At 45.3% G+C, this 26,572-nt stretch overlaps 1 protein-coding gene across 1 annotated transcript in view; it reads left to right on the top strand.

Annotated features, from left to right (window-relative positions):
• LOC144477146 (uncharacterized) overlaps positions 1–26,572 on the top strand; it is a 330,738-nt gene that overhangs the window by 145,458 nt on the left and 158,708 nt on the right. The window lies entirely within an intron of this gene.

The raw sequence follows: 26,572 nt of genomic DNA, 5'->3' as shown, positions 1-26,572 counted from the left end.
CCGCGATTGCCGTTCCTGTTCGTTACACTTCTCTCCCGTTCTGGGTTATTGAAACGTTTCAATAAACCACCGTCGGAGTTCGCCCGCGCGAAAACTTTATTTGTCGCTTCGAGTTCGATTGTACCGTTCTACTTTTACCGGTGCTGATAAAACGCCGAGATCCGAGACACGGGCGCGTGCAAGCAACGTTTGATGTTTCTTGCTGTTGCGAACGGAAACAATTCTGGGGCGCTTGAGTAATGCGACGTTAGGCTGCCGAGAGTAGAATGGCTAACGGAACGCGAGACGTGGTTTCTTGTTTTTTTAATGCGAGTATTCCGGCCTCTGGAATTCTCTTGCTTTTTCTCGTTCCGTTCGGTGACAGGTGTATTGTTTGGACAGGGCTCGCGTTAACGCAGAAAATCGACGAATAAGGGAATTTTTATTCAATTTACTTACTTGAATTTTAATTCGATTCACTACTTTGAAATCGATTTAATTAAAATATTTCGAAGCAAGTATAAACAATTTCAAAACACGTACAAAAATTCAGCCACCATTTCAACGCGATCTCTTCTATTTTGTAAGAATTCTAAGATCGATTTGAAATCGCAACGCACCGCGCGCCTAATCATCCCTTATCGAGTATGTCGCTCACGGTGCACCCGGAGCGCTTTTAATAAAATCGTCTTCGACGAAATCTGTCGCGGCGATTAACTCTTGACAAATCGTGTTCGCCGGCTACGAAAATTTGATCCCGTAGCTCCTCGGGGCTGCACATACAACCGGTCCGAGGGAAAAGTGCGTCGCGGATTCCCGGCGAGAACCCTTTAACCCTTCATGTTGTATTCATTAGACGTAATTGATTTTCTCGATAGGGCGCAGTAGGATTTCCATATTAAATTGGAGCGCGGTACCGTTCTCTCTCTCTCTCTCGCTTTTGGCTCGCGCGTCGATACGCGACGATTATTCCGAAATTAACGACGTCCCGTGTCGTGTCGCGGCTGCGACGTCCGTAATTCTAACGACTTAACCCTTTGTCCGAGCACACGGCCGCTCGTTTTCGTCGCTTGGGGTTCGGAATGGCGTGCGACTGCGGGTACTCGGCGAACCGAATGTTGCGATATCGACCAACAAATCGATGATGTTGGTGGAAAAGTTACCGCGATGGAAATGATTATGTACCGTTCTTCTGACATTGCTAGTGGCATACACTATACAATAGTGCATACTATATTAGTTAAAATCGATTTCCTCTTGAACGAAGATTTTCGCTTGATATGCAATCGTAGAATCAACCTGACCCAATTTGCCCCACGAATTGTGAAACAGTCTCCTATTGAATACAATAGGAAACGTATGTAAGATTGTTCGACAAGACGCAGCTCCGTATTCTCATAGACTATCATCGATATCCCCCGGCACCATAACGCGGAAGAATGCTTCGGGTTCTGATGAAACCCCTCGTTTCGAAACCGCTCGTCCGACCTTTCCGACGCGGAGACGCGTTTTTCCATCGAAGCCTGAAACCTCGCCGCGCGGTGTCGTCACGAACATTTGCATACAATTAATCAAACGTCGTTGGGTCGTCATACACGTTCCAGGCTGATTGCGTCCGAACCCTGGCCGCGCGGCTGCGGACGAATTTTTACTGGCTGGGTCGGGGGATTAGGGGAACATTTGAATGCGATCTTCGCCGGCGGGACGCAATTTCGTTTGACGCCAATAAGAACGGGTCTTTTAATTACGGGGTTTAGTCGGCTTTAAAACGCTCGCCCGGCCGAAAAATTTCATTTTAGGATTGTTAGACGATTCCACCGGTTGTTATTAAGTCCATTATGTCGCTGCGCTAACTGGATCCAACCCAGACCCACCATCCCCATGGAAATTGCGTTTTTCGTTTCGGCTGCGGCGACTCGCCGGGTCATTACCGAGTTATTAAAGTTGTTTTATTAGACCGCGTTCGTTGGATCGTAGGCCGATTTTTAGGGATCCATGGAGAAATAATGTTCGTCTAGAGATTATGCGAAATTGCTACGGCATTGGTCGAATTTTTAATTAACGAGGGGAGCGCGGATTTGATGCGTTTTATGGTAATAATCGGTAGAGGCGAATCTTGAAAGAACTAGAGATTTTTACGCAAAATCAACGAGATTTCTTGCATCCTCGCGGCGAATTCACGAGCGAGAACTACAGTTGTAAATGGAGGAACGTGGTTTTTACGCGCGCGCCGCGTGGGCAGGGGGCGAACACTGTTCGAGTGCTCCTTTTTTACAGGCGAGCGAATTAATTTTAATTACGTGCGGTCTACGCGTGGCTCGGCCGTACGAAACAAAAAATAGCCCCGGACAAATAAAACAACGACGCGTTCCCCGCAAAGGAAATGTGCGCGTGCGTCGCTCGCGAGTTCACTTTTCCGTTATTTTTCCGCGACTATCGCGCGGAGGTCAGCCAGCTCAAACTCGAAGGCAGTCGCGTGAGAACCGAAGGAAAATTTCATTTTCTTATAGTTAGGATTGCGTTTCAATTTTCCATTAAATTTTTCATAAACAATTCGCAGCATTGTGATTTTGCTAAATTATTAATTTACCGCTGCGTACGAACGATTCTCTTTAAAAAACGTGGAAAATTACACAGTTTATAAACGCTGAAAAATACAGGATAGCTTCGCATCTCAGCTATTTATTAACAATCCCGCCCAGCGATCGCGCAAGAGTTCATAGTTTCGTGATCGATGCCCGCGAGGTTTTTCGCGTCGGAAATAAAAGATGTATTAGCAATTTTATTCGGCGGAACGATGATAAACGAGCGGAGGGGGCGATCGGTTCTCAAGCGGCCGGGATTGGCAAGGATGAATCGGATCGATGCTCGTCGAAATCTCGGAGGAGCCGCTCGCAACAACCTCCTCCTCATCCTCCCCCCTTCTATTAATTCGTTCGGATGAATGGCGGATTCGAAACGGAGTTTACGTATCGTCGCTTCCCGACGCGCGGCCGTCGCCGTTCCTAATAACAATTAATCGCGGCGGGGAGAGTTGATTAAGGCCCTATTCATCGGCCGGAGACGTTATAAATCACGGGCGGGCGGGCAGCGCGAGCTAGATCATCCGCTCGCACGCGGCGCGCCGTGCTCTTGCGCAAGTGAAACTTTTTCGTGACGCTGCGCGCGAAGGCTTTTGCCGGAACAGATGTTCCGAGTTATCAACGGTGAAAGCGTGTGAAACGCTCGGCCCGGTCACTCGAAACCTGTTGTTTAGAGAAAATTCAATCGGTAATGTTACACCGATGATCAACAGGTTCTTTTTTTTTATTATCGCGCGGCCCGGTCGCGAACTTCGGGCTTTCCGATTCGTGTTCTCTAAAATAATGTTACGCGGCGTTTTTCAACGCGGAGTAGCGTCGTACACCCATGAAATTACACAATAACGATACTTGTAAATCGGGCGAATCGCGCGCGCGCGCGTTTCTCGGCTGACCGAACTGAGAAATGGTTCGATAATTACGAAACAGGGCAATTTGGAACGGCAGCGGCGGGAACACGAGAAAAAGATAAACGGCCGGGACTAATTTATGTTAATTTTCGGGACGGTGAACTTTTTACGTCGTTTAATTCAATTAGTTCCGCTCTTTGGACGACGTAATTACCATATTCCAGCCGACGTTTCAGGGTTCACCAGGTAGATCTTCGTGAAATTTTGCTCGCGGCGCTGAAACACGGCTACCGTAAACCGCCTCTCCCCCCTCTCCCCCTTCCCCACGCCGGTTTTCCCGCGTTTTCTTCATTCTCTAATGGAATCTTTTTTTACGGCGAATTTATTACCTCGTTAGCGGACCATGAACTCGTTCGATTATTATTCCAAAACGAATGCAACGATTATAGCTGTATTGGTTCGATAATATTGGAATCTGTGATGAGATCGAAATGTTCAATTTTTTAATCATCGTATTGCATAAATTAACTGAAAATATTGCTGGAAAATGCTTCACAGATCATAGCTAGGATTTAGTAGATTTATTAGATTTATTAGATATCTTTTTATTTAGATATTTTCCTAGAAAAGTATATTAAAATAGGAGTTCATCTAACACGATTTAACCTCATAACATAACCTAAATACATGTCAGATTTAGTTAATTTAAAATAGTACCTTCTATAGTACAATTTTCCCAATATTTATTTCATTTATTCCATTTATTTCATTTATTCTATTGATCCTATACATTCTACTCATTCCATTTAATCTCGTTATTTACCTTACTCTTCATTGTCTCGGCTCGAAAGAAACCGATGTAAGTCGCGTAGCGGCTTTACGTTTCGCCTTCGCGCATTTTTCTTGTTAACGCAGCGCCAAAGAAAGAAGCGCCCTGGAAAGTTCGAACAGCGATCAGTTATGTCTGTTTCGTTTCGGAACAGTGGAAGCACTCCGGCCGGGGTTGGCCCGTGCAGCAACTTCTCCACTCGGTTACGCCAATTTGATTCGCCCAACACTTTCGATCCCGCCTCGGATCGATCCTGCCGAATCAACCGTGAGCACTCCGATACCACGCTAACTCTGTTCATGGTCACCGATCAAGGCTAACTTTCCGACGATCTTACACAGGGGAGACGAAAGTTAGGCTACTACTCGCCGTGGCTCCCCGGAAACGATGTGTATAAATATTTTAGCCGTTTTCCGGCCACGCGGTACAGCGTTCTCCACTTTCGCGATTTACACAACGGCGTAAACGTCTGGTTGTTCTTAATATAATATAACTTTTATAATTTTCCGATGTTTCAAGGAATATTTAATAAAGACTTTTTTTGTTTATTTAAAGTGATAGAGGTATGCAAATGTAGTTTTATTTTTCTGTTCATTTAAATATTGGCAGAAATGTGAAGAAAACGCTTTCAACAATCAATTTTTATTTTAGAAATATTATAGAATTATCGTAGCCGCGGTTCTCCGAAAACCACTGAATAATCATTTCTCGGAGACCAGTGAGTTAAAGGACAAATTCGCCGCAAAGTGGTCCCCGAGTGTCCAGGAGCCGATAAGGTTCACGCTAGGGCCACCTATATCCCCGTGTCGTTGACCTTGGTTCGGGTTATCGGCAGGGATCATTAATCGAAGGGATTTCCCCGGAGATTTATCCGCCGTTATCGCGGCGAGCATGAGATTTTAAAAGGCCTGGGAGAGACACGAGAAAAAGGCGAGTAAGACGGCGGAAACTGCCTACACAAAGGCGTAGAGAACGGTGACAAATTGTCGGGGCCTTCGTGGATCGGGTCTACGATAAGCCAGATTTCGCGTAAGATGAATTAACTTCTGACGGAAAAACTGAGCCATTACCATCGCGCTATTGTAGCTCTCGCTATTATTATTAGACCACGGATTTAATGAATTTATGGCAAAAGTGTTTCGTTGAAGGAAACAATTTATATTTAATTTTTGTCGCTTATAATCGTCTCGAGACATTTTTATTTTAGAGAAGGATTTTTAGAACTGCGATCTTTCGATCGTATCTCTTTTATTTTATACCCCGCGATTAATATTTAAATAAGAAATATACTGCGGTCATTACCAAGCTTCATCTAGAAAAATCGTCGAAGCAACTTTCGTCGAACAATAAATCCGCTTGGAAACAAAACTAGAAACGACGCGGCGCGCTTCATTGAAATAAATTTTCGGACGGCGCCCGAATGGGGGGAAAAAAGGTCCGCGAGGATTCGGGATTAAAAACCGTGCGCGCGCGTCGTCGAATTAAAAACATTTATCTTTGGGCCGTCATACGGGAGCCGGCGCCGAGACCTGTCGATACCCTGATGTTTTCTATTAACATCGCCAAAGGGAGGACTCTCTCTATCTCTCTCTCGACTATCACCTGTTTTTCATCCCTGTGTTTAGCCGGCACAACCCTCGGAGGCGTCGCGACGCGTCGCGTCGCTGGAAATTACACGGCGGAGAAGCGTGAAACACGGACGTCGTCCCAGGATGCGCCTGGCTCGACGACAGCCGAACCGAATTGAATAGGTCAACAATACGGTCGGGGTTGCCGAAAGTACGAAGGGGGTGGGGTCCACCCTCGGAAGGGGTGGGCCCACCCCTCAGACGTTTCGGCGGCGCTTCTTTGTGACGACGGACACGTTGCCGTGTATTGTCGTCGGGCCTTGCGCGGCGTGGCTCGACCGACGCCAGAAATAATCGGCCTCGATGGCGTTGCATCCCCTAAAATGCAGCTGCCTGCTGCTCGAACCCCAACCCCCCTTCGCGTCGCAATATGGAATCATCGTGCGTACGCATTAGTTTCGCGTGTCCTGCACCTTTCATCAAAGTTTATTTTTTGATGACAGCTCTCGAGCGGTGGTCTATGGGAAATTGAGGTTATGGTAGGGACGCGCAGTGGCGTGGCACCGTCTATTATTATTTTAGACTATTTATTCTATTTCGCAGACATAAAATTGAATTTTGGGATATTGTTTAGTGTTTCTTTAGTGAATTATTATATAGCCTGTGATATAGTAATTTATATTATAAAAATTTATATTAAATAAATTAAAATAAATCAAAATAAATTAAAATAACTTGAAATAAATTAAAATAACTTGAAATAAATTAAAATTAGGGTGTCTCCATATAAACCTACATTCGTCTCGTATATTCCAGTTTGAAAGAATTTACCTTATTTCGTGAGGTGTTGCGACATCGCCGCGGCCGCGAGTGACAGTGTCGACGATCGTAGATGTGCATAAAGATTCGACCGGTCCGATAGCAGAGAGCGTGTACGACCGGCGATAAAGCCGAAGAACGGTAAATGTTTCATTCAGGATCGGGGCGGGGTCCATTCACGTCGAAGAAAATCGGGGAACACCGAGAGAAAGAAAGAGAGAGAGGCGACCAGCGGCGCGCCGATTTCGCGTGAATGGCGAACAAAATTTCTGAATGGAGAAGGCCGCGGCCGCGTTAATTACGAGCTTCAGAGAGAGAGAGAAAGGCGGCGCATACTCGGCCGAGGAGAGAAAGTTCTCGAGCAGGGGGGGGGGACCGTGGACCATTGTTGTTGCAATTAGCGTCTCGCGAGAGGCAGCGCGCCGCTCTTTTTCTGCCGTTTTAAATCGTTCGCCGATTATGACGTTACCTTGAACACGGTCACCCGGCTTGTTCCACCTCTCGTGAGTACACCGGGTACTCGCGGAACAATTCCGCGTTTCGCCGTGCTCCCGAATTGTTTCTTCTTTTCTCTTTCTCTTTCTCTCTTCTGGGCCGGGTCACTTAGGATTTGTTTAACCGTAGGAGAATATTCGAATATCCGTGTTGCTCGCCGGACAAAGAGAAGCGACTCCCTTTGTCAGGCGATGGCATTGTGCCGCGATGATCTCCGGCGTAACTGTGGCTGAAACGCTGTGTCTGAAATTTCGCGACGGCGATTAGCGCGCTTCCGAGACCGAAAGGGCAAGGTCTCTCTTTCTACGGTGCTTTGTCTAGCGATGCTTTTACCGTTGATTCTTTTTATTTTCATCTTGTCTGCTGTTTCCGATTCTTAATACATTTTCTATCATTTATCTGTTCTCTCCTCGAAACTGCAACAACGATGTAAATTTTTCAAATATTCATACCTTTATTTTTCTCTGAAACACACAAAGCAACGTGGCTTTTTACCTTCGTCGTCGTCGGTACTCTATTTTTTTCTAGAAAAAAAAGAAATCCCATTGTACATTTCAAACAGCGTTTTTGCGGATTAACGCTTTAAAATTCTGTCGTTTGTAGCTCATGAATCAAACAGTGAATATTCATACGAGTCCCGCGGTACGCCATGAAATGTTTCGCCGTGCTTCGTTCCCGAAGCTGCACTAAAATTTCCATGACGTCGAATACGTTACCGTCTGTCGAAACAACATTGCCACGCCGTTGACAGAAAATTCTTTTATGGTTGCCACGGTAATTGAACAGTAATTAATGCGCGAAGCTTTGTAATCGGTTTCTGAATTTTGTATATTTTTGAGAAATGTAAGCAGCTGTTATTTACAGCAATTTGGGAGGAACGTTTTATTTACTATGCTCTTGACTTTCTTTACTATCTTTTTGAATATTTTCTTTACTATTTTATTTGCTATTTTCTTGACTATTTTATTTACCATTTAGTTGACTACTTTATTGGCTATTTTCATGACCTATAAACTGGCTAGTTTCTTGTTTACCTATAAGAGGAAAGTAGAAAGTGAGAACAAATTCGTTCGCATCTTGTCGCGATTCGTCCGTCGCCGGTTCGGTATGCACACCGTGGCACATAATACCGTGATTTGACCATTTATTAGCGAAATTACGTTTGCCGTGTGCAGCCTGATGGGTATTCCACCCTCGTCGCCGTGCACACGCGGCCTAGACGGGCGCGCGCGCGCGTATCGTTTTCGGCAAACAAGCGATTCGCTCTGGCGGCGTCCTTTGAAGTCCGCGCCTATGCTTGCATTACGCTCATCTCCGGCATATTTCGCGTGGAAAACGATATACACACCGTCGATTCTCGTGTACGCTTCGCATACAACGAAAACGGCTGTTCAATTACCTACCGCCGCAATAATTAAATTTCGGAAATCGTGCTCGACGCGGCGCCGTTATCCCCGCGCATCGTTTGCGAACACCTAATTCCTTCTTCCTTTGCCATTAGCGACTTCTATCGCTCGCGAGATACGCTCGCGCACGGTCGCTCGGCTGCCGTGATTACGCGTGATCGATGGACGGGCGAATTTAGCCCCGAAACAATTCTGTAATTCTGTAATTCCGTGGTTCGGTTAACGAAGTTACCGATTCACCGAATTTTCTGCGGAGCGATTTTCTGGTTCTATATTTGAAAATTTCAATATTCGATATAACCAGCTCACTGAATTCGTGCACAGCAATTTTGTAATCCGCCTTGTTCCACTATTTCGTAATTACCAATTCATGGGATTCTATGCGATTTTATAATTAAATGTTTCAATATTACAATATTTGAAAGCACCAGTTCGTTGGATTTTATGCGAAGCTATTTCACGATTCCATCTTTTAATATTTAAATATTTCGAGTTACTAATTCACTGGGTTTTGAGCACAGCGATTTTATAATTCAATATTTCGATCCCTGATATTACCAGTTTACCGAATTTTATGTACAACAATTTTACAAATCGACATTTCAAACAATAAAATTACTAATTTACCAAATACAATAAAATATAATTTTACTATATTAAATCAACGTAACAGAAATAGAACAGTAAATTGTTTAACCAGCTTTCAAAACAATTTCTATCAGCATTATCTTCAGTATACCAAAGGCTAAGAATCGCGATTCAAGCACACGCAATTAATATAACTCTGTGATCAAAGGGTTGCAAATTCCATGCGAAATGATTTTATCATGTTAATTGAATGCCGCAAGAACGGCGAAAAGAATGATTTTACCAATTCTGTATGGCCACGATTCTGTAATCAATGCACAGCGATGCACAGCGATGCGCCGCAATGCGCTGCAATGAACAGCAATATACTGCAACGTACAGCAATGTACAGCACTATACTGCATGTACCGCATCACATCAGCAGAACTAGCTGTTATCAGTATCTCGAATCGCTGCCATAAACAGAGGAAGAAACTCTCAGCACCTAAATATAATTACAGCCGCGTACAAGCGTGCGAATCGCCGTCGACTGCTCGAAAACGCGTTCGCCATCAGATAACAAACCGTATAAACAATTTTCTCCATCTTCTAATCAGCGAGACGTAATCTCGTTCAAAAACGTCTCGATCTCTCTCAACGTCTCCCTCTCAATGCCGACATTGCCGACAAAGGTAGATCGCGGAGGGTAGATCGAGAAACGGGGGGAAAAAAAGAACGTTGCTCGCGGAACCGAGATTCAGGCCGCGAAACCGTCGGATTTGCATAAGCATCCGCGTTTCTATTTATAATGCGGCGAAGTGGCCTCCGCACCGAATGTGCCATTAAAATTTTCAGAGTACGTCTGATCAATCTTAATGGTCTCTCTCTCTCTCTCTCTCTCTCTCTCGCTCTCTCTCGAGGTAAGGTACTCGCGTGGAAGCGGAGAGAGGGTGGCAGGGGGACGGGTTGCAACCGGGGCGCGCAGAAGTTACGTGCGATCGGCACGCTCGAGTCTCGGTGACTCGGCCGAGACTCGTGTTTCTGATAACGATATGCAATATCGTGTGGCCGGGTAAAAGTTAGCCGGCCAAGAGAGTTTCTGACCCAGAAAGCCTGCGAACATCCATCCCCGCCGCCGATAAATTTCCTAAAGGTATAATTCTGTGCTTAATTATGCTCTCGGACGATGTGCTCGACGGCGCGCCACCGCGCGACGACTCTCTCGCGTTTGCAAGTCAAAATTGACCGCCGCAGCCGCGACCGATTCCGTCGCACGGTCTCTCGAAACTGCGGCGAATCGTGCCCGAAGCTCGGTAATTATTTATTGAGGAGATGTGCGAAATTATCTGCCAGTCGAGCGGCGACACGGTGGCGCCGATAGAAATTGCTGGCCAGTTAGAATTTAATAAAAGCGATGGGGAAAGATGGCTGGAATTAACATCGTATTTATTGGTGCAAAATTGTGTTTCAAGCGAGACATGAAATTTGAGGAAAGGAAATACTTTATTTTATGAATGGATCGAGTTAAATAAATAGTGTTGATTTGGACGAATTAAAGGAAAGTGAATGAATTAAATTAATTAAATTGAATTAAAGGAAATAAGTAGTTCACTTTAATATTGTCAAACGTAAAGTAAAATGTTCCTCCTCTTAACAACGTAAAGCATAAAATATAATCCTTCCCACAATTCCAGAGAATAAATTAAAAATTGACCAAGATAAAAAAGTTTTAAAAATCGTGAGTCTTCCGTCTCTATTATTGTAATTCTTGCAAAAAAGACACACAGTTTTAAAAATATTCCCAAGCACGTGTGCAAATTGAATTTCAAGAAGGTCCAAGGATCTCGCCGTCGAATTGACCTAAACGCCGCGCATCTTCCCGTATTCGCCTAACGCAAAACCTGGCCGAAACGTTACGCGCGCCTCGCTGACCCTTTGAAGTTTCGGCGACCGTGATGAATCCACGTCACGGCCCCCCGACGTATCATTGCCCGTACACGTGTATATACTCTACCGGCCCCGGGACGCTATTCGATTGATTAGCCTAATTACTCGCCGGTCTATCGCCGTTCCTGTCGCTACCAGCGCCGCAGGGAACACACGGTCGAACCGGCATTGGCGCGCACACCCTGTCGCCGTCGCGAATTTGCATCGAATCAACGTTTGGAAACCCGTCGCGGGGGCCGCGCGCAGGGCGACCTTTCGACGCCATTGGACTTCGTTTCGGATGATTTGAAGGGGATCGACCCCGCCCGGCCGAATGATAACGCCCGTTGTTTTCGAGATTGCCTCGGCCTTCGGCAGGACCGGGGAATCCCCGTCAATAGCTTTTGTTTCGCGTGCTGGGCACACTCTCGCGGCTGGTTAACAATTTTCGTTGCGCCGGCAGTCCCGTGAATCTCGCTATAGTTTCTGTCGTAAATGGTGGGCGAAATAGACGTTAACTATTAGATGCTTCGATGGCTTTTTTGGTCGGTTTTTCTTAAGGGTAGAAGATTGAAAACGTCTGGGTTTTTAAATGATCGATAGAGGAATGTAATTTGTTTTTTTTTCAGCTTAGAAGTTGACATTATGTGAGATATATTGTGAAAGATCTTGCCCGCCTAAATCGTCCGAACCCTTTCGCGGAATTTTTCCGATCAGCAAGTCACCGTGTGAAATCATGCAGCAAATAAACCGCGGCCGGATCGAAATATTTCATGCGTGCCACGGAAAAGCCGTGGACGGTTCAAACAGGTCCCCCGTATCGTTTCAATTTATCTTCGCGGGGATTTAATAAGCAGAACGTTGCATATAGAATCCATAATTCGTGGCAGCCTTAAGCCGATGTTTTAATTAACCGAACGGCGACGGCGGTCGCGGATCGTGTAACGGAGAAATAAACCAATGTACCGGCGCGGTTCAATTAGCCCCGCGAAAAAAATCGAGATTAACCCGACCGGTCACGAGAGACGAACGGATCGAACGAGGAGGGGGGGTGATCCTTCCTGCGCGGGGAGAGACTTCGAGAGACCGATCCGCCGGGCGGCGCCGGTTATTTAAAGCTTTTTAATCGCGGCATCAGACCGGATTTTCTCGAATTAATCGGGAAAATTTATGGACCTCGGCTGAGAACAGGTTGCCTTAGCCAGCGCCGAGGGTCTACGGTTCTCGGGATCCTTAGCTAGTCCGGGATAAACTCGCCCGCTGGATCGGAAACGAGCCCTGGAGGCGACGCACGGTGCTCGATTAGTTTTCGAAATGGCGCGAGAATTATTCTGATATATTATTAAAAATAATTTTAAAAATCTCTTCGAACGAATTTTATTGAAATTATGCAATCAATATTTATGCAAAGCGCAACATGGCTTTCAACAATAGAGCCGAACACGCTGGATTATCATCTAATCATAATAGCCGTTGCCATATGTCGGCGCACGTGCAATGATTCGTGTAGGAGATTAAAAGATCCTTTTTCTTTCGCGCGCGTCAACGATCTTCATCGATCTATTGTTTCACCACGCGACGCCATTGTCGAGAGTACAATATTGACCGGCGCCTTGCTATCTTCAATAAAAACAGCGTTTTTTATTGCTGTTTTATTGGAACGCTTGAAGTCTGACGTCACACATCGGAGAATCAATTTTTCCGACGTAATCACGTGTCCGGATAACAGAAGCATCGACGGCGTTGCAAGTTTATTCGGAATTTAATATCGATCGTCGCCCTCTTTACCATAATAACAATATCCCATTATTAACATATTCATGATATCGATCGTAAATTACCATGATAATAATTTATTGGCCTTTACCCGCGGAGCCGGAATAATAATTTTAGCGAAATATCTGTTTAGCCTGTGCTTGTTTGTTTAGACGTTGAAATTCGTTCGATGTATGTATATAATATTTACCGTGCTGGAAAACTAGCGGTATTTGCACGTTGATGCGCAATCTGCATACAGTGCAACTAATGCAATTTTCATTTCGATTCGCGCGTTGCGGATAAATTAACGTACGAAGAAAGCAACCGCGAATCTGTTTACCTTCCCTCCGTGTTGCTCGTTATTCTGGCAATTATACGCTGAATAATTATATATTGAAATTAAGGAAACAATGGATTGTTGAATAAAATAAGAAAAGCTAATTCGCAAGAAATTTCGCGGTGGAAATGAATCGGTATAAAAGTCGCTTCGATGAAGCATTAAAAGAAAGCACTGAAAGGATGACAGCGTCATTATTAATATTAACAAATAGTACCAATACTGATAACAATAATAATATTAATCATACCACGTTAGAAAATCATTTTTATCAAATTCACTCATACTTAAAAAAAATTGTTAAGAGTTATTAGCTATTACCCAAGTCAGAAAATTCAATTATATAAAACGCTCCAAATTATTATATAAAATAGAAATACGAAAAATCTGAACATTCTGGATCTCGAGTTAAAACAGCTGCGACAGCAAAGGGTTAACACGAACAAATAACAAGCAACAATCGAACGGACCCAGTCGTCGAACTATGCGGAAACTTTCGACAATTCAGACGTGCACAGATGCTTCCTGGTGCGACTCGATACGGCCCTGAGGCTCCCCGGGTACGTATAAAGCCGATTGTGCGAGAGCAATCGCCTCAGGTCGCACAGGTGGTCGGCTAATAATAACTCGTGTGTGCGCGCGAGTATGCGTGCGGGCGTAATCTAGCACAGTGGCGCAAAAATTCTTTTATCGGTGAACCTGTATCGCCCGAAATTAATCATTAGCTTACCCGTGTGCACGGCACAATTTCCCAGTTGTCACGACAGATCAACTTATAGATCGATTATAGATCGAATTTCAGCCCAAAAAGCTCGATCATTTCTCTCGATTCTGAATACTTTTTAGATCCGCGTGAAAGGAAACTTTTCGGATCTATTTCCATAGATCATGCTGGATTGCCTGGATCATCTGTTCAAATCGTCAAAAATGGTCAAAAATAGTCGAAGATCCTCAATTTCCTATCTCCAACATCCACGCACACAGAGACTCGCATAAATAATTTTCATGCGTCGTTTACGTCCGCTAATGATAGTAATCACTGTCGCCTCGGTAGCCGGTCGATTAATCGTCCTCCAACGCCTCGAAAAGAAAACTGAAACGACCGGTCTCGCCGCTTATGTCTTACGGAGGATGAGGGTACCGCGTCGCCGAAATAACGAGTCGCCTAAGTGCGCCGGTAATGGACCGTATGTCTCCTATTAGATTCTTTTATGCTATATATTAGTATACTGGGCCGGGCGATATGAGACCACACCCTGAGATATAAGATTTTCAGTCTCTCGCTGCTGCTGCTGCTGCTGCCCGGTATAGAAAGCCGGGAGATCGATCGCACGGAACATATAGTTGCAACATCATCGGCACCACGTGGACACCTGCTAGGCAATGATTAAGAGGTTTCGTCATTGGTCGATTGCGGAGTTCGCGTGTGTTCATAGATAAAATCGGTGCATCAGTTGCGGGATAATAAAAATGTTGAGGTGGTTGTTCTGGTTTTGAATGAGATTTTTGAGGATGTATTTTAAAACAAGAGGGAGTACTTTAACTCATAATAATAATAATTTAATACTAGTAATTGTATTATATAATACAGAAATGGTAAGATGGCGAGATTATTTTATATAGGTTTTAGTGTGGCTAGCATTGCAATTCTATTTTCTTTTATTAAAGCGAGTATTAAATTTGCTTGATATAGATTATAAAATCATACATTAAATCGCTATAGAATTACAATTTTATTTCACTTTAATATCTGGTTCTATAACTACTTCATACAGGTTGTAAAATCATACATTAAATCGTAATAGGATTACAATTCTATTCTGCTTTAATTTATGATTCTATAACTATTTTATAGAGATTGTAAAATCACGCATTAAATCATAATAGAATTACAATTCTATTTCGCTTTAATATATGGTTCTATAACTGCTTCATACAAACTGTAAAATCATACGTTAAATTATACTAAAATTATAATACCACTAACAACACAATTCTTCTCGAATCGAACGAATTAAATAGAATAAAATATGAAAACTAGATATATCTGTAACAATTATCCCTATTACAGTACAAGGGCTATTTATTAAAGTTATTTAATGTTTTAAATAAAATTTAAGTAATTGTTTATCTTTTGCCAGTATCATCGCGTGTCACGAATTTTGGCGGCTACCGGATAAATATTTCAAGCATCGCGGTTCGTGTTCGCGAAGTTATTCGGAATTCGTCGGACGATATATTAGGAAGCCGAGAGAGACAGAGAGAGAGAGAGAGGGTTGTCCGTTCCGGGAACCCGTAGCCACATTCGATTATACAGTAATAGTTTGTCAACTTCTCGGTACGGTTTTCGGCGAGGCACGCGGCCGGCAACAAACTCGGCCGCGCGTTGTTTCAATCCTTCCAAAGAGAGAGCGAGAGAGAGAGAGAGACCAACCCTACCCGACGCTTCGACCCCCATGCGCAAAGGGGGGGCTCTCGTCGCCGATTCCTCGTGCTCTATACTACTAATATCGATGCTCGAAAGAGGGTCTGAAACCTCAAAGGGTCGACTAATTACGGCCCGTGTGCCGGCGAACCCGCGCGGAGACCGATGCCGTTCCGGCGAATTTCGAAATGCTACGCTCGAAAATATCTCGGCTCGAACGAACGCGCAGCGACCCGTTCCGCAAAATTTAAGAACATTTAACAAAAATATCGACTTCACAAGCTGATCATTATTGAATCAACTAGATATCTGTGAAATAAAAAGTAGTAGAATTATATTTATTTTCTTTATATAATTTTTTTCTTTGAGAGAACTTTGATTAGAATTCTTTCGATAGCAATAATTTCTTCCAAGGAAAAGGATTTTTATATTTATTAATGTGCTTATACGTATTTGAATATTTAAATATTGGTAACGAAAGGGTAAAATTTGCCTCCCACTTGAAGTAACCTAACAATTTATTATTAAAAATCAGCATTGCAATTGTCTTATTAAACACAGTATTGTCTCATCAAATGCAATTGAAAACAAGGACGCGGCAGAAAATTAAGCGCTAAATTTCAATGAACTGTCGCGTAAGTCGTGCTCGTATTATCACGATATCGAAAAGTTATCGCGATCGTCTGAGACGCGAGGATTTATTTCAAATATAATAACGCTTAACGCGACGTCGCGACCGGCATGTTCCGCTGAGATATCGAGGCAGTTTAATTATAATATCTCTCGGATCTGAAACGAACGGGGTGCCGGCCGTCTCCGAACGGGATGAGCGATTTTCTGTCCACCAGTGAGAGAGAGAGAGAGAGAGAGAGAGAGTACCAGCGAGCTTATGCGAGTCGAGCCGCGGCGACGCAGGACATCGCGGAACCTGTTACGCGTCGTATTTAACAGCCGTTTTCTCTGGAATTCTCTCGAGTTACCAGGCTGCTGATCGTAATCGACCGGGCTCGTTCCGAGCGACACCGCCGCGCCTCTCCTGCCCCCTTCGTTTATTTATACCGGACAACCATTGTACCAGATTAGTCATAGGCGTTTCGCCTCTGCGCGCCTACTACTCCTTGTTGCTTTCCGTTCGCTGCTCGACGCGCGTCTTGTAATCTTTGCTAATTGATTTCGTAACAGAACTTTCGCCGAGTTGCTCGTTTACTTGTCCGCCGCGGTTTCTTGTTTGGTCGCGGTCGAAGTCGGACACGGAGTTCTGCTGTCGGGAGACGGAAGTCTTCGCAGCGAGCGAAGATTAGTCCGAAGATTATAATCGTTCGATTGTATTGCTCGTTTCAGATAATTATGGATTGTCCGGATTGAAACGCGGTTCTGTATTTAACACTTTGCTGTCGTGCGTATATTCTCGGTCGTCAGAGCTATTTAGTTCTATTTATTATTTTCAGGTGAAATTAAAAACGTGGGGCGAGACTTTAAAAGAGAGTTGATCAATTTTTACTATTCGCTCGGTGAAAATAATTTTAGAAATAATTATCAAACTTGATCCCAATAATCTCAATAATCTATTGGGACTATAACATCAAATTGAATTATGGTTAAAATCCGTGATAACTTGAAAAGCGAACGCGGCGCCGTAATATTTGACTTTCGCGCAAACGCGTTTCGAAGACGAAAGTATATAGAGAGAGAGCGTCGTTGGTAACAACACGTATGACAAATGTCGTTTACACCTGGCTGTCGGAATTTTGCGCAATTTCTCATTGTTACGCGGTCTACGCGCGTTGACGTAGGAGGCGAAGCTGGCCGGTGTTTGCCTGTGCCCAATAGCATCTAGAGGGCCGGCGGACGGTACAGTTGGCAGGAGAACGTTAAACAGGAAGGGTGCCCCTCCCCGTAATCATGGTTAATTAACATTTATGGAGACACGTACAGGCTCTCTCTAGACACTTTTAGTAGACGCGCGGGTCCGCGCGTCATCGTGATCTGTCACAAAGGTGTGCGACTACCAAAGGGGTTGGATGGAGGCCTCCATTACGTTCTAATTGACGTTGCAGCGTCCTTAGCCGGGAAGATGGCTGATTTATCTGTTGCATCGTATTGATCGTAGCGATCATAAATATTATTAATTAATTTAGTAACGTCGAAACAAATGCCGAAAATCGCCCGATGCGCCGACTAAACGCTATAGCAGTCCCCTGCGAGGCCCCCGTGTCCGTTTTCGCATCTCGTTCATTAAAGCAAGTAATAGGATCCACTTAGCCTAACAGATTCCGAAAGACAGGCGATACCTTTGATCTCTCCGCCGGCTTGTTTCGCAATGCAGATAATCTTCGATGAAAGTGTATCAACAAGCCGCCCGCGTGTAACAATAGCGTGAAGGGGAGAGGGGAGGCGTTCGCGCCTTGTTCTGCCCTCGAGATAGCCGGAGATCAAAGTTCGGCCCGCGCGTCGCGGCCCTTCCTCTCATACCCGCCGCGCGATGTTTTTCCATCACCGGGGTTCTTTCCTCTCGCAACAAGCCGCCCGCGTGCTCTCAGCCCGCCGAATTTCCATAAATCAACCCCCCTCCCCCTATATCTCTACCCACTCCACCACAGCTCCGCTTTCGCAGCAGCAGCGTATCCGACCCGTGACCTTTCACCCTTCATCCTCATCGACGCCCTTTTCTCTATCCTACGATGTCCTTGTTAAACAGCCGCGCCGCTTCTCCTCGAGAACAGGGGATCTTATTCGATTCCACGAACGCCTGATTATTGCCGCCGCGAGACCGTAATCGACTGTCATAATGATCGACGAACAACGCCTGATTCGGCTGAAATCGGTCCGTTGAAGGTAATATTAACCGCTAAAAATAATTTTTAACGAGGCAGTAAAAGTTTCACGAATTTAATTCGATTTTAAATTAGGGAAAATTGATGATTAGTATGAAACGAGATGAGGAATTTTTTAAAATAAAATGTTTAGACCAATTTAACGTAACCGATAGATATAAGATCGGATATCGCTCGGGGATAAACCATAGGCACACAGCAACTGGGTCCGCCGCCCTCCGACCAATGTTTGTCCGACGCAAACCCGTGGCCGGGCTTCGATGATCCCGACGGACGATTGCCAACCTTAAAACGCAAGTGCCAGAATTTCCAGTTGATTGGTCGAACAAAGGCGTAGCCAGAGCGAATGACTGGTTGCTTAAAGGCTCTCGAGCAGACAGGAAGCATCGATCCTGTCTGCCGGGTGCACCGTACACCAGGAATCCCTGTTCCCGGCACCTATCCGCCGCGCTCCTCCCCACAGCGGCCACCCTCTGGCCACCGCCGGCCTGCCTCTCTCCTCTCCTCTCTCTCCCCCTCTTTCTCATGGTTCGATGTCTGGTCCCAAGCATTTGCGCTGGAAAACCGGCTTTACGTCCCAACACCCTCTGCCAGAATTCATTAGACCGCCCGTCCGCCTCGCTCACCCCCTTCTCTCACCCCCTCCTCGTCCTCTTGACGCCGCGACGCCAGCCTAAAAAAGCCTCCAAAGAGATTTTAATTGGCTGCTTCGACGTCCAGGCGTCGCGGCGCCCGGTCGGGACGTTCGGCATCATCGGCCTCGCGAAATGAATTCTTTCGGGAACGCTTCACGCTTTAGAAGCCGACGCTGCCGGTCGTACGGCTCGGGGACTTTCGCGTGTGGCACTCGGTTCCAAGCCGAAGGGGGTTGCGATGGCAGAGCGAGGGATCTTGTTGTTATTGTAACGCGAGAGGCAATTTTTGTTTCTTTAGAGGATTTCGGATCGATGCTTGGAAGGAGAGGGGGCGAATTGAATTTGTTATTTTCTCTCGGCGTTTTTGGCAAACATTGTCAATCTTTTGATATTTAATATATTTTTGGATTTAGTATATTATAGTCTGTATGACTGATAATTTATGATTTAAATAAAATTATGATTAAATGATTTAAAAAACTGTACGAAAAAATGTTCGGTAAAACAAACGAAAATTCTGTTGTTAACAACCGAGTAGCACGATTCGACCACCCCTGACATTTCAAAATGGCCGCGTCCAATTTCCGCGAAGCGTAGACGTCGTCCATCAATTTACGCTCGATTATGTCAGGTTGCTTGGTGCCCCGGCCGAAAAAATGGAGAAGAGCAAAACCGCGGCCACGAGCGCCGGCCGATAACCCTTGCGACCGTGTTCCTATATGCAATCTCTCGCGAACCAATACCCGCCGGTGTTATTGTTTATCGTCTGGATGGCCGCGCGCGTTTCCGGCGAGGACGGAGGGACGGAGGGACGCGGATCGACTGTATCGCTTGGGACGTCAATCGCGTAACGAATCGTGCGCACGGCGGACGCCGGAATGGACTATCTGGATTCCGGCATTGAGAAGACACGTAGAGAGAGAGAGAGAGGAGTTCTGGCATCGAACGGTCCGGGACTAGCTCCGGGAGCAGCCGAAGGTGGAAATTGCAGTCGCAGCATCCCATCGGTGCATTCAGGATGGCAACGAGGCGCGAGGGTGTTTTATACGGCGCGCGCGACCGGCGCCGGTTGTCGGCGAGACGGGAACCGTTATCGGACGACGTTCTACCCTCTCTGCGTCTCCGCCCTCCCTCCTCTCTCTCTCTCTCTCTTACTCTCTGTCTCTCTCGTACTGTCTCTTACCCTCTATCTGTCTCTCTCGTACCCTCTTTTACGCTCTGTCTCTCTCTTACTCTCACTTTCTCCTGCACTCCCTTACCCTCTATCTTTCTCTTACTTTCTCTTACTCTCTGCCTCTCTCTTACTGCTCTCAGCTCGCCACGGGATCCGCTGTCTACCACGTCTCATCCTTCGCTACTTATCTGACGCGATCCTACACTTTCTACATTTTTTTCCCCACCCTCCCCGTTTCGGTCTACTTCGCGAGACCTCTGCTTTCGTTCACGCACCCTTTCAACCCCCTTCGTTGGTCTACAGCGCACTTTTCTTATCTGTTGCACGCCTAATGGCGTAGACGATTTTAGGTCTCGTCGACCGTCGTCTTACAGCCGTGATATTATATTAGTATAGTATTAATTTATTTAGATCATTATTGTTATATTTTCTTTTTAAAAGAGAAGAAATGTGAACATTAATTTTCCTTGAAATGTTATATCATTGCACAATTCTTGTTTCAATGAAAGTCTAAATAATTGCATATTTAGCGAACGTGTTCAGATTTTACGATTTTTCTGGGAGAAAATATGGCATAGTAGCGAAGAGATAATATAGGCTCGGCTCGTTAACCGTACGAAACGAAATTTTGCAACGAGCACGTGAAAATGAAAATTTCCATCGACATTCACGGCTTAGTTATGCAATGCTGCAACAGCTGCTTGGTATATCGTCATTATTATACAGTTGCAGCAGCTGCGCTGCGGATTTTATGCGCCGATAATGCGTCCGAATGTACTGGCGATAATGAAACGCCTATTCTCGCCTAATTTGAATGCCTCGATAATGCCACCTCCTTGAATGACATAACCTGGCATTGTTAAAAAGCAATACACCACGGTCGCGTCAATCTCTGTTAATTTATAATAAAAAATTTCAAATCATGATCGAAGTCGATGCTAGCAAAAGCATCGCGTCAGCCTACAGATGATCGCAGTTAATCCCGCGTCATATCCCCCCCTGACTGGAAACTATGGAATCGCGGCGATATCTCACCCCGCGAGGCGCGTCCCGCTCCTTGGTCTCTGACCTTTCTCTTCCGGCCGCTATCTCAGCAATCTCTCCTTTTTTCCCAGTGGCTCTTCTCTCTTCGTTATCTGCACTGTTTCTGCGTTTCGGTCCGAGCACGCCGTGTCAGACTTTCCAGAGGCTGCAAAGGCGAACCCCCCTCTCCCCCCTTCCACAGAGACCCTTTTCCCTCCCTCGTCGTGTCTTCTGTCAAGGACCAGTCACGCGCGACCGCCGAGATAAGACTCGCCATCATCGGCGTCGACAAGGTCGAACAATACCACCAGCGCCACCCTAACCAAGGGGGGGGGGGGGAGAGACTAACGGGAACGGAGGAGATCCCTTGCGCGGATAAGGGAACCGCGGGACGGCGCGTTGCCCTAATAGTTCGCCGACGCTTCTGTCTTCTTCGAGATTCTTCCGAGTAGGTCGTGACATCGGGTCCCGACCGGTCCGTGACCACCCTTTCTCTCGCAAATTCCGCCGATCCTTCGATCGAACACCCCTATCGCGATGCCCGAGGCTCACTGTCGACCAATGTCGCGAAAAGGGGTGCGTTTATTTGTTTTCGAGCAACTATATACCATAGGCTCGGTATTAGGCCGTCTGAGGCACATTTTTGGACTTTGGGCCAGTTTTTAAAAACTTTTCCGTGGAGAAATTTGGATTGCAGGTACCTCAAATTGAAGCTGAAAGTGTCTACTTTATGATCCCGGAACGTACGTTAACGTAAAACGGCTCGGGATTTTTTTATGATTTTTTGAATCGAATCATCGGGAGTATTAGGCCGTCAGGGGCTCATTTTTGGGCTTTGGGCGATTTTTCAAAAACTTTCCCGGGGAGCAATTTGGACTCCAGGTAGCTTAAATTGAAGCTGAAAGTATCTACTTTACGACTCCGGAACGTACATTACTGTAAAACGTTTTGGGATTTTTTTATGATTTTTTGAATCAAATCATAGGGGGTATTAGGCCGTCTGGGGCTCATTTTTGGACTTTCAGCGAGTTTCCAAAAACTTTCCCGTGAAGCAATTTGGACTTCAGGTAGCTTAAATTGAAGCTGAAAGTATCTACTTTACGACTCCGGAACGTACATTACTGTAAAACGTTTTGGGATTTTTTTATGATTTTTTGAATCAAATCATAGGGGGTATTAGGCCGTCTGGGGCTCATTTTTGGACTTTCAGCGAGTTTCCAAAAACTTTCCCGTGAAGCAATTTGGACTCCAGGTAGCTTAAATTGAAACTGAAAGTATCTACTTTACGACTCCGGAACGTACATTACCGAAAAACGGTTCGGGATTTTTTTATGATTTTTTGAGTGGAATCATCGGGGGTATTAGGCCGTCTGGGGCTCATTTTTGGACTTTGAGCGAGTTTCCAAAAACTTTCCCGGGGAGCAATTTGGACTTCAAGTAGCTTAAATTGAAGCTGAAAGTGTCTACTTTACGATCCCGGAACGTACATTCCTCTAAAACGGCTTGGGATTTTTTTATGATTTTTTGAATCGAATCATCGGGGGTATTAGGCCGTCAGGGGCTCATTTTTGGACTTTGGGCGAGTTTCAGGTAGCTTAAATTGAAGCTTGCGATCAAGATTTCCATCGATCCTCGAGGTAGAAAGTCTCGGTCCGTGTACTCTCTCTGCGGGTACCGATAAGATTGCGAGAATAATTTAGCCTGGCATTTAACCGAAAAAGAAAAGGGACTCGAAGACCGGCCGCCGATTTCCTTTTAACCCTTTGAAAAAGGTAAACACCGGCCTCGTTCATTAAAGAGCGGAGCGGTAATCGTTGCCCGGTGTGGAAGCAAACAGAAAGAGGAGGAAAGAAGAGGGAAAGAGTTAAAGAAGGTGAAAAAGCGAGGGAGAGGGAGAGATAAGGAAAAATAGAGAGAAGGAGTGAGAGAGCAAGGCAGAAGGAGAAAAAGGGAGACAGAGAGAGAATGAGAGAAAGGGGGGAGAAGGAGAAAAAGACGGAAAAGAAAGGTAAAGGAATCGCGGCGGGCGTAGATCCTTGCCAAATTGAGATTATACTCGATAAAAAGAAATAGCAGAGCCCGGCCGGACACGCTCCGAGAGAAATCGTTCCTCTCTACGCTGCTGTAATCCATCGGATTCCATTAGGCGCGCCGCTCATATTCGACGCCGGGCTTCTTTTTCCTGCGGGCTATCGAAAAATACTGTAATTTATCAAGCCGTGGTTACGGCACTGCCCTCTCGGAGTTTCCTGGCCCGGGGACTTTAACCCTGTCTGGCATCTCCCCTCTTTCTCCCTAACTCCTTCCCTTTTACCACTCTCTATTCTTCTTTACCGAGCTATTCAACTCTTTCTCTCTTAGCTCTCTCTCTCTATTCTTCTTTGTCGATCTTTCTTTGTGACCCTTTCTCTATTAGGTCTATCTTTTCTTCTTTTTTGATTTTTCTTTGTAACTCTTTCTCTCTTAGCTTTCTCCATTATTCTCTCTCAATATCTATTATCCTTTCTTTCTAACTCTTTCTATTTTATATCTCCTTCTTCGTTTCTCTAGCTCTTCCTAACCCTTTCTTACCTCTCTCTCTTTTTTCTCCCTCTCTATTTCTCTCTCTCTCTGTCTCTCTTTCTTCCCCTCGGCGCCCCTTTCGTCGCGCCGCGTCGTCTTCCTTCGTCCTTTTCAGGATCCCTCCCCGCCGTAGTTGTTAATGCATACGTCCACCGCAGCCGGCCTCGAAAGTCGACGACGCCCACCGTTAACGTAGCCGCTTAACAATTCCGAGAAGACCCCGGCCACGTCGGGGGTGTGTATATATACGCGATGAAAAGGCGACTCGATATATATAATTTTGTGGCAGTTTAATATCAAGGAAAATTATTTGAAGAATAATTGTATTCTCTATATTTCTGGTATGCAATAGTACGGAGAAATGAAAAAATTACTTCTAAATAGATTATTTCGATGAAAACTATTTTTATTATTTTTTAAATGAAATACTGCTTGGTCAGATTTAACCAGCCAATTGCATATTTATAGCACGCATCCTCCCTGTCCACCACGCTCTAATAAACCACCGAGGAACGTAATTGGAAGCCCTCGCTCTCCTCAACATGCCGGTATTAAAGAAATTCGATGGGGGAGGGGGTCGTTAATCCGATTCTTCTGATCCGCGAAATCTTCTTCCAATTTCATCGCGAACTTGATACTCTGAAAAATTCCATTTATCTACGATTGTCAATCTCCGTCGCGGCTAAATCCTCCCGGGGTTCTCGCTCCCGAAAGCCACGATAATTCCCGTCGGCCACACGCGCTCGCTGCATTTCCTATGCGGACGAGTAATTAGTAGAATTTCAACTAATCGAGAGGATCTCCGCGGATCGAAGAATAATCCGCGATTAATCGTTCGACGGGAAGTAGTAGCAGCTCGGCGCGATTGTATACATATATATATATGTATGTATATATATCCCGACGAATGCTTTCGAGCGGATTTTGCGGGAACGCGGAACCCTCGAAAATACGCTCGAGAACGCTGTTATGGAGGCACTTGCGCGCGGAAATGCGCGAGCGCGTTTGTTACGGATCGCGTAGAAAATTTCGAGAGGTTGCGCTATTTAATGACGTTCGAACAGCTCGCGATCCACTCGAACTTTATGGAAATTATAACCATCGCGAGCATTATACTGCGTGGATCGGCTCTCGGTGTGCTCGATATTTTACAGTCGTCGGTGTCGATCGTTGGGCGGCGCATTCTTCTGTAAAATAAAAATTCCATTACAGTGCATATTGATTTATATATATACATATATATACTGTATAACTATTAACAATCCTATTAATTAACTATCTACATTGCCACACAGAACCGTCAAGATCCAAGTAATTTAGATCCGCGGAATTCGTATTAAATAATGCCTCTTCCAATAATATAATTGATTAAATCGGCTCTCGTGAAAATACTTAAATAACATCGAAAAGTTTAACGCGATAGATAACTCGGTAGTTATACCGTAAAAATCGAAAATATCTAATATAACGTATCGCTAGCAGCCGGCAGCTTTGATTTCGCGTGGATTTTCGAGCTCTTCGTTTATCGCGCTCTTAGTCTAAATGAAACGGGCATGGACGGGCACAGCCGCAGGGTGCGCCCAGAAACTCTTGATCGTTACCGTGTGCAAGTAGAAAAGTGCACGAGACCATTAATTGCCCGGCATCGACGTCGTTATATATATATCTGATCGCGTTGCCGTGGTTTATTCATTAGCGGTGAAACGCGTCGGCGAACGGCGGCAACGGTTAGGGCGAAAGAAACGAAACGGTGTTGTTCGCCGTCCGTTTAAACGGAGGAAAGCATGGAGAATCGAAAGTGGATGAATCGAAATCGATTAGCTGCGCGTAAATGCTGTGTGTCCGGTGATATCGCTGAATCATTTCGCGGGTATTTACACGATCGGCGATCCGTTTTCCGCGGCGCCGACGCGCGCGGGGACTTTTCGCGTGCGTGGACATTTTCGAGTGTCGGCCACTGAAATTCCTCCCTCCCCACCTCCCCACCCCCGGTACCTCTCTCCTCGCTCCTCGCTCCCGGTTATTTATTAACGTAATTAAACGATCCAATTACACGCGTAAAATATGAATTTTATCGGGCGGAAAGCTCCGCGCCGCCGGCGAACGGTACACATTTTAATTACGCCGCGGCCCGAGATTAATAAATAAATCGACAACGGGGGAATACAAATAACCCGTTAATTGCGCGGACGGTCATTTACGGCGGAGACGTCGCGCGACAAGCGAGACGGCGACGCGGCCGGTCTGGATTAAAAAATTCAGTCATCATTTCGCAGTGGTTCGTGGTTTTTAGAAGCGATGGAATTAATGTCGTGGAAATTGTTAATGGAATTGGAGAATTGTTTTGGTTGATGGGGAGGTGGAGAATTGAGCGTTTTGTATTCAATTCTCAGTGATCAGTGTTCAATGTTCAATATTCTATATTTTATATTCAATTTTCAATACTCAATACTCAATACTGAATGCTCAATGCTTCAATATTCAATATTTAATATTCAATATACATTCTTAAACGAAATTACAATTGTTAAATAATAGAAACGCCGACCATATCGCATTCAACACGACAACCCCTCTATCCAAGACAAAGGGTTAGCAATCGCCGTAACAATGAAGGGTTCGCGGCACCATGGTTCGGCGCGAGGAACAAAACTGCGTGGATCTCGAGTACATCATGGTTCGTCGGCATACTCTTCGCCGGCAGCGGCGCGAAGGGTTTTTCCACGCGGCAGCGTTATCGATAAGCGAGGAGAGAGAGAGAGAGAGAGAGAGAGAGAGAGAGAGAGAGAGAGAGAGAGAGAGAGA

Source organism: Augochlora pura, chromosome 11 (assembly GCF_028453695.1).
Source record: "Augochlora pura isolate Apur16 chromosome 11, APUR_v2.2.1, whole genome shotgun sequence".
Lineage (NCBI taxonomy): Eukaryota > Metazoa > Arthropoda > Insecta > Hymenoptera > Halictidae > Augochlora > Augochlora pura.
Note: the sequence above shows the minus strand (reverse complement) of the source record. Positions and strands in the feature narration are given on the sequence as shown.